The 7,884-nt window shown below is 39.5% G+C and overlaps 1 pseudogene; it reads left to right on the top strand.

Annotated features, from left to right (window-relative positions):
- Positions 1-880: 880 nt before the first annotated feature.
- Positions 881-1,516, top strand: LOC136319501 (low molecular weight phosphotyrosine protein phosphatase pseudogene; annotated as a pseudogene).
- The last annotated feature ends 6,368 nt before the right edge of the window (positions 1,517-7,884 follow it).

The following is a 7,884-nucleotide window of genomic DNA, read 5'->3' as shown; positions in this document are numbered from 1 at the left end:
ACAAGAAAAGCTTCAGGACTCTGAATTTTCTATTTCCTAATATCAGCATGGTGGACACTTCTATTCTTGCTTTCCTTCTTCAAAGTCATCTTTCTAAGAAGAACAAAGATAAAAACAATACAAACAAACTCCATAATTTAAAAAATTGTATATGCATGTTAAATATAAAACTCACTATCTAAAAGCCTAAAATAAATTTTTATTACAAGGCAGATTTTAGAAAATGACTTAAAAGTCAGTGGCCCCACACAATTAATGCCTCTTAATTGCCAATTTATGCGTGTTGGGGGAGCATGCAGAAATTTATGCAATATTCAAAAACAAAAGACTTATGATACTCCACTCTACCTAAAAGATTTATAAAACAAATCTTTTCTTTTTTTTTAAGATTTTATTTTTTGATTTTAGAGAGAGAGGAGAGAGAGCGGTGGTGGAGCAAGAAGTATCAACTCATAACTGCTTTACTTTAGTTGTTCATTGGTTACTTGTGACATGTGCCTTGACCTGGCTTCAAACTGGTGACCTCAGCATTCCAGGTCAGTACTTTATCTACTGCACCACCACAGGCTAGGCTGTAAAACAGATCTAAGTGGGATTTTATATTGTACCTCACAAACTAAAATCAATGAATTTATAGCAACCAATCACCTATGATACGATGCTCTTCTCAGTTTCATGTGTTAATTTTAGTCAGGTTCTCAACTAGATGGTAAGTCTAGTGAGGGCAGGATACAATTGGTACATTCTGTGGCCCCAAGACTTGTCACAGCAGAAGAAGCTCGTTAAAACCTACAGATACAAAATATACAAAGAACTTTTTTTAAGTTAACAGTGAGAAAACAGTCCATTTTTAAAAATGGGCAAGTGTCTGCAGGGGAAGATGGCCAAGCAAATGCCTAGGTTGGTGCTGTTCATGTGTTTTGGTAACATTTGTCAATCACCCATTGCAGAGGCTGTTTAAAGAAAAGTTGTGACTGATTCAAATGTTTCAGATAAGCATGTCATTGACAGCAGCCTGACTAAATGTGGACCGGTCACCAGTTTCAAGAGCTGTGAGCTGCCTATGTAATCATGGCATTGACAGCCTACAAAGCAAGACAGGTTATTAAAGAACACTTTGCCAAGCTTGCAGGTTTGATCCCCAGTCAGGGCACCTACAAGGATGAACCAATGAATGTATGAATAAGTGGAACAACAAATTGATGTCTCTCTCTGTCTTTCAGTCTCTAAAATCAATAAATAAGCAATTTAATTATAATTAAAAATAAAATAAAAGTAAAGAAGACTTTGTCACATTTAATTATATACTATGCATGGATGAAAGCAATCTGAAAGATTTGACTAGAAAAAGTAATCAAGTTAAAAACAGCAAAGCTAAAACTGAACAACTTGGAAGTTATGGTTCACAGAAACAGCTTCTTATTGAAGATCCCTATCACGGGAATGAGACTGACTTTGGAACCGGTTCCAGCAGTGCATGCGGTGCTGCCGGGCCTTCCCGGAGAGGGCCTGCTAGCTGTGTCCAGGCTGCGGCAGCCCAGCTGGTGCCTGGCTCCGTGTGTCCCACCGTGTCACATCCATAGCACAAGGCCAGGGCTGGTACTTCTATTCACACACTGTTTCTTCTCTTAAAAAATTATTGTAGATGGAAATCAGAGGTCGTGTTTGGCAAAAGAATAAATAAATATTTTTGACTTGGGGAGGGGCGGAGGGAGAGACCTGAACATACACCTCACCAGAAAAATGTGCAGATGTCCAGTAAGCACATATAGAGATGCTCAGTATCATACTTCATTAAGGCATTACAAATTAAGACAACAATGAGATACTGCTGCATACCTACTAGAATGACTTCAGTTTAGACCCCTGACAACAGTAAGTGCTGTTGAGGGTATTGAATAACAGGAACTCTTATTCATTGCTGACGGGTATGTAAAATGGTGCAACCACTTTGGAAAATAGCTTGGCAGGTTAAACATAACCTTACCATATGATCTAGCAATTGTACTCCCGGATATTTATTCAAATAAGTGAAAACTTAGGTCCACACAAAAACCAGCACACAAATGTAAATAGCAGCTCTATTCATAATTGCCCAAACTTGGAAGCAAACAAGATGTTCTTCAGTAGGTGAATGGATGAATGGATTATTTGGGCATAAAAAGCAGTGAGCTAGCTAGCCACAAAAGACCTATAGATGAACACTTTCAGTGCATACAACTAAGTGAAAGAAGCCAGTTTTAAAAGGTTATATTCTGTATACTTTCAACTATATATATAACATTCTGGAAAAGGCAAATCTATAGAGATAGTAGAAAGATCAGTGGCTGCAGGGGACTCGGGGGTGGGGGAGAGAGTCAGGGTGAGCAGAGGAGCACAGGGGATATAGAGGGCAGTGACGCTATGCTGTGTGATACTATACTATAATAGTTGATATACCTCATGGTACATTTGTCCAAACCATAGAACTGTACAACACAAAGGGTGAACCCTAATCTAAATTATGGACTTCAGTAAATATAATGTATCACTATTTATTCATCAGTTATAAAAAGTACACCACACTAATGCAAGATGCTAATAATAGGGAAAATGGGGGGGGGGCAAGAGGGAGGGGACGTGCGGAACTCTGTACTCTCTGCTTAATCTTCCTGTAAACTAAACTGCTCTAAAAATTAGTCTACTGATTAATATTTTTTTAAAGTCCTATTGATTGATTGGTGTCCGTTGATGGTGAGAAATGAATCCTCTGAATCCAGCTACTTTCTTCTAACAGGAAATGCTCTGGCAGAACTGTGAAGAGTCTTCCCACTGCATACTAAGTGCAAAGACAATATGGAATATGAAATTACAGGGCTGCCTGCCAATCGAGCCTCTTTCTTCTTCAGATCCTTGATCTTTTCTGAAATAAAATCTGCCAGAAATTTCACACGCTGTGAAAGCAAAATGGCTCCTCCCCACAGTCTCATGAGGGAGGTGCCCTTGTGGCCTTAAGCATAAACACAGACAGGGAAAGGCAGATTAAATGGGTCCCTTTCTCTTCTCTTGGGAGTCTGAGTTGCACAGAATCCTGAGTAACTTCCCCACTAGCTAAAAAGGGCTTTTTCCTAGTCTCGGGGCATTTGAATGTATTTGCCTTATTAATCTTTGACTCCTCATTAAATGGGACATGCATTAAATGGTCCAGAGATGTAGGAGCTAAGAGAATATTCTGGGGAAAAAATAAATAAGATAGAAAGAGAAAGATTGAGGGATGGGGGTGACAGAGAAAGAGAGAGAGAGAAAGAAGGAGAATTTAGAATACTTTTTTTTTTTAAATGTAAATGTTTAAATACATCCAGGGACTTGAACTCTGAGTTTACATGTGGGTGCGGTGGGTCATCTGCTTATGTGGGAAAGACGGTTTATGGGAATGGGCTGATGCATTATCCTGCTGTTTCATACTCACTATGCTAAATGGGCTCTCTTTCTCACTCATATCCTCCAAGCTAGTATATTTTCTAATATTCTTCCCTGTGATTACCATAAAAGTCTAATTAATTAAGAATCACCTTCTCTCCCCTGAACCCTTTCTAAGAGCTCACATAGACCATAAAAACTATCCAAAGAAGGACAGATTTCTATTTGATTAATTGTAATATTCAAGGTGTCCTGATAGCGTAGCTAATTGGCACTGGGCATCAAAAGAAGACTTAGACAATCAAAAATAAATAAGGACTTTAAAGCTGGGAAGAAATTTAAAGCTTCTCCAGTGTCACATGGTGGCAGATTTAGGACGAGAACCCAAGTTTCTCAGAATCTGTGTTCTATTATGCTTATGGGAGTGCCTCTAAACTGAATAAAAATTTGTTTCAACCTTTTTTTAGCTTAAAAAACAAAAACATTATTTTATTACAAAGCAGCATTTATTTATTTGTTCAGTTATTCACTTCATAAATATGTTTGAAAGCACGCTCAACTTCCAGTATTATCAGCACCAGCTACATAGAAATCCGTAGGACAGACGGGAACTCTGCACTGTCAGACAGACAACACCTTCATTATAAAAAATAAATAAGGGGAGGGGTAGTGAACAATAGCAAAAATTGCACTCAGATCTTGCCCTACCAGAATTTGGGATCAATCAGAGAGAACATGAAGAATGAAGACGCCCAGAAAATAAAATGAAAGCTGGAAAAGGGGGTTAGAACTCGATACTGAGAGCCATGATTGCACATATACAAAGGGTGGGTTTTATTCTGTCCATAGCTAGGAATCATTGGAGCGTTTTAAGTCATAGATTAATACAGGATATGTTTTAGAGAAGTCCTTCTAGAACAGTAGAGGTTTAATTGAGTAGAAAAGACACATCAGTTTGAAAAGCACCCTGGGAATCAGGGCAGGAAGTGATAACGACCTGGACAAAGGTAGCAGCCACTCCTTGGACATATTTTTCACCAAGGCTGGCCCTCTGGCAGAGTAGCATGTAGCTGGCCGTCACTTCAAGATACACAAGGCTGTGCTCTCAACCTCTTTAATCTAAGAGTCCACCATATCATTCCAGAAAAGAGGTGTTGGTTGGGCGGAGGTATTCAGAACTCCAAATGCCCCTGAGAAACCAGCTGGAGTCTGAACTGCTGGCCCAGGGGCCACACCCATGAAAAGGTGGGTCAAGACCCAGGACTTGCTGAGTTCTCACGTAAGAGAGAGAGTACAAACTGTTCCCTAAGCACAACACTTATGGAGAACAGAGCTTCATGAATACTAATTATAGAATTTACTTTGATTTCCTATAGCAGGGGAGGGCAAACTTTTTTATAAAGGGCCCCAAAATAAATGTTTTAGGCTTCATGGGCCACTCAAGTCTCTATGGCAACTGGCCACTTCTGCTACTGCAGACAAAACCTAAACGAATAAGCTTGGCTATGTTCCAATAAAATTTCAGTGACCAGCCTGACCTGTGGTGGCGCAGTGGATAAAGTGTCGACCTGGAAATGCTGAGGTCGCCGGTTCAAAACCCTGGGCTTGCCTGGCCAAGGCACATATGGGAGTTGATGCTTCCAGCTCCTCCCCTTTCTCTCTCTCTGTCTCTCCTCTCTCTCTCCCTCTCTGTCTCTTCCTCTCCTCTCTAAAATGAATAAATAAAAAAAAATTAAAAAAAAAAAAGCCTGACCTGTGGTGGCGCAGTGGATAAAGTGTCGACCTGGGAACGCTGAGGTCACCGGTTCAAAACCCTGGACTTACCTGGCCAAGGCACATATGAGAGTTGATGCTTCCTGCTCCTCTCCCTTCTCTCTCTCTCTCTCTCTCTCTCTCTGTCTCTCTGTCTCTCTATAAAAAAACAACTGAATAAAGTTAAAAATAAAATATTTAAAAAAAAAAAAAAAAAGACAATTCTCAAAAAAAAAAAAAAAAAATTTCAGTGACCAAACAGGCAGCAGGCCAGATTTAACCTACAGGCATAGGTTTGCCCTCACCCCAACCCATCCCTTCATCCCTGACCTATAAGAATCATTGTCTCTGTAATTTTCCCCGTAAACATATAACACAGGTCCTCAAGTAACGTTTTGTTCAATGTCATTTCATTATAACATTGATGAGAAAAGACTTGATTCCTGGCCGGAGCCTTTGTCTGTGTGGAGTGTCATGTTCTCCCCATGTCTGCATGTTTTCTCCGCATCCCTAAGCTGTGAATGTTAGGTTAGTTGGCATGTCTACATTGCGTGCGTGCGTGCGTGTGTGTGTGTGTGTGTGTGTGTGTGAGAGAGAGAGAGAGAGAGAGAGAGAGAGAGAGAGAGAGAGAGTGCACTGTGATCAAAAGGCATCCCAGGCAGCCAGGCAGGATGGGTTCCCATGATGAACTTGAGCTGCCAAGACAGGCATAGCCACATGCGACCTTGAATTGAAATAATCAGGTTGGAAAATAATGATCTTATTTGTTTTTATTAATCTTTCTGAAATGCATGTATAGCTCACACTTATTTCAATGTTTAATATTACAAATGTTTTGGGTCTTTATTTAGAAGTCCGGTGATATTTTTGTGACCAGAAATATGTCATAGGAACTTAATTCTAGTTTGCATCAAGTTAGCCTATGATAAAATTGGTTTCATTTCAAGTCACAGTTTCCAAGAACCTGTCACCAACATTCAGTGAGGACTTGCTGTATTTGCTTTACATTATCCCATTCACCCTTAACAAGTAAAATTATATTTCAGTAGAGTTGCTATCCTTGTTTTCTCATTCTTTGATACCTTTTATGAAGCTGATAAATACTACATTTCTCAGAAAATAAATTCTATTTGATTTTAAGTGTCTGTAAGCAGTGTTAAATAATAGAAAGTCACAGCATTTTAAACTGGAAGGAGAATTAATGATTTACTGACCCAACCTCCTTTCTTGGCTTTAGAATCTGAAGCCAAAGAGGCAAAGGGACTTGCCCAAGGTCATAGACCTTGCCCAGTTATTCACGAGTTATGCACGAGCTGCCAAGTTTATGGGCACCCTGTTCAGAGTTTGTCCCTCTATGCAACCATGCTCATATACATATGTTCTGACTTCCTCTTCTAGATTTATTTGACTTTATTTTGGGGAAAAAAAATAAAACAAAATTAGTCTTCAGTGAAGTACCAAAGAAACACACCGTGATAGCAGCCCAAACCAGTTAGTAAGACGTCCTGTCTGAGAGCTATGGTCAAAGAAGCTCCAGTTACCAGGCAGACACACAGGGGTCAGCAGGTGGCTGAGAGCATCCCTGACACTCCATTCTGACAGGAGGTTGACCAGCTGTGAAGTGCAGAAATAAAGATTTATACTAATATTTTCAGAAGTACCCATTCTTCATTCCTAGAACTATCAGAATTGATGTGTCTATTAAATTAAATCTTAATTCTTCAGACAGGATTTCTAGTGCCATCCAAGCTTACTGAGCTCTTATGTTTGTAGTAGAAAACCTATAAATTGTCTAAGCAACTCTAAACCATGTTCTATCTGTTGGAATGAGAATACCAGGAACAGGAGTGTTCCCAATGACACCATTTCCTTTCTTTCACTTCCATCTTTTCTCAAAGATCCCCATGTTGCAACAAGGTCCAGGTGGGTAAGAGTAGAAATGCCATAGGCTAGTCTTGAATTTGTATATTCAAGATGAAATATTTAGCCTTGGATTGAACATTTCCTTTGAATGCAAGTCATAAAAAATAAATTACTCACCATCCATAATGACTCATTAGGCAACGGTTCCCCGGTTCCCCGGAGAGAGAGGTCAGGTTAACCTTATTCATTCTCTTAATGTTCTTCCACTTAGCATTATGTCTGTTTTGCATATCTGCATTGTAAATATTCTCAAATCTTTTATCTCATGTTCATTGTATTACATCACACAAAAAGACCTTAGCTTTTTTTTAGTCATTTCTGTCTTTGTTTTGATTGTACTCCGTATCTTCCGTGCCCATTCTTTACCAGAATTAATTCATCCACACAGACAAACTAATTAGCAGCAGCTCTGTCCCAGAGGCCTGGGGCAATTCCAAAGGGTAAACTCTCTTCTGAACAAGAGTTAGATGGTTTCAAAGGCTAACAGACTAGGGAAGTTCCCTGGGGTTCTACTAAATTTGCTTCTAGATCCCAGGCACTACACTCAGTTCTTTGTGTGAATTATCTCATTTATTCCTCCAAAACTCTGTGAGATAAACATATAGTTAACTCTATTTTACAGAGAGGGGTATTAAGACTTATGTTGGGCAGATAAAATGTATTATGCTCACTTTGTTAAAGATGATGCTGCCCATGTGGAGGCTATAAAAAACCCTAGACTGTAGGCGCTCGGTGTGACTCTGGTGACTGCCACCTGAGCTCACCCCTGCGCAGGTTTTTTTTTTTTTTTTTCTTTTTCTCTTGGCCATA

The sequence above is a fragment of the Saccopteryx bilineata genome, chromosome 1 (assembly GCF_036850765.1).
Source record: "Saccopteryx bilineata isolate mSacBil1 chromosome 1, mSacBil1_pri_phased_curated, whole genome shotgun sequence".
Taxonomy (NCBI): Eukaryota; Metazoa; Chordata; class Mammalia; order Chiroptera; family Emballonuridae; genus Saccopteryx; species Saccopteryx bilineata.
The sequence above is the reverse complement of the archived record's forward strand: the minus strand, read 5'-3'. Positions and strand labels throughout refer to the sequence as shown.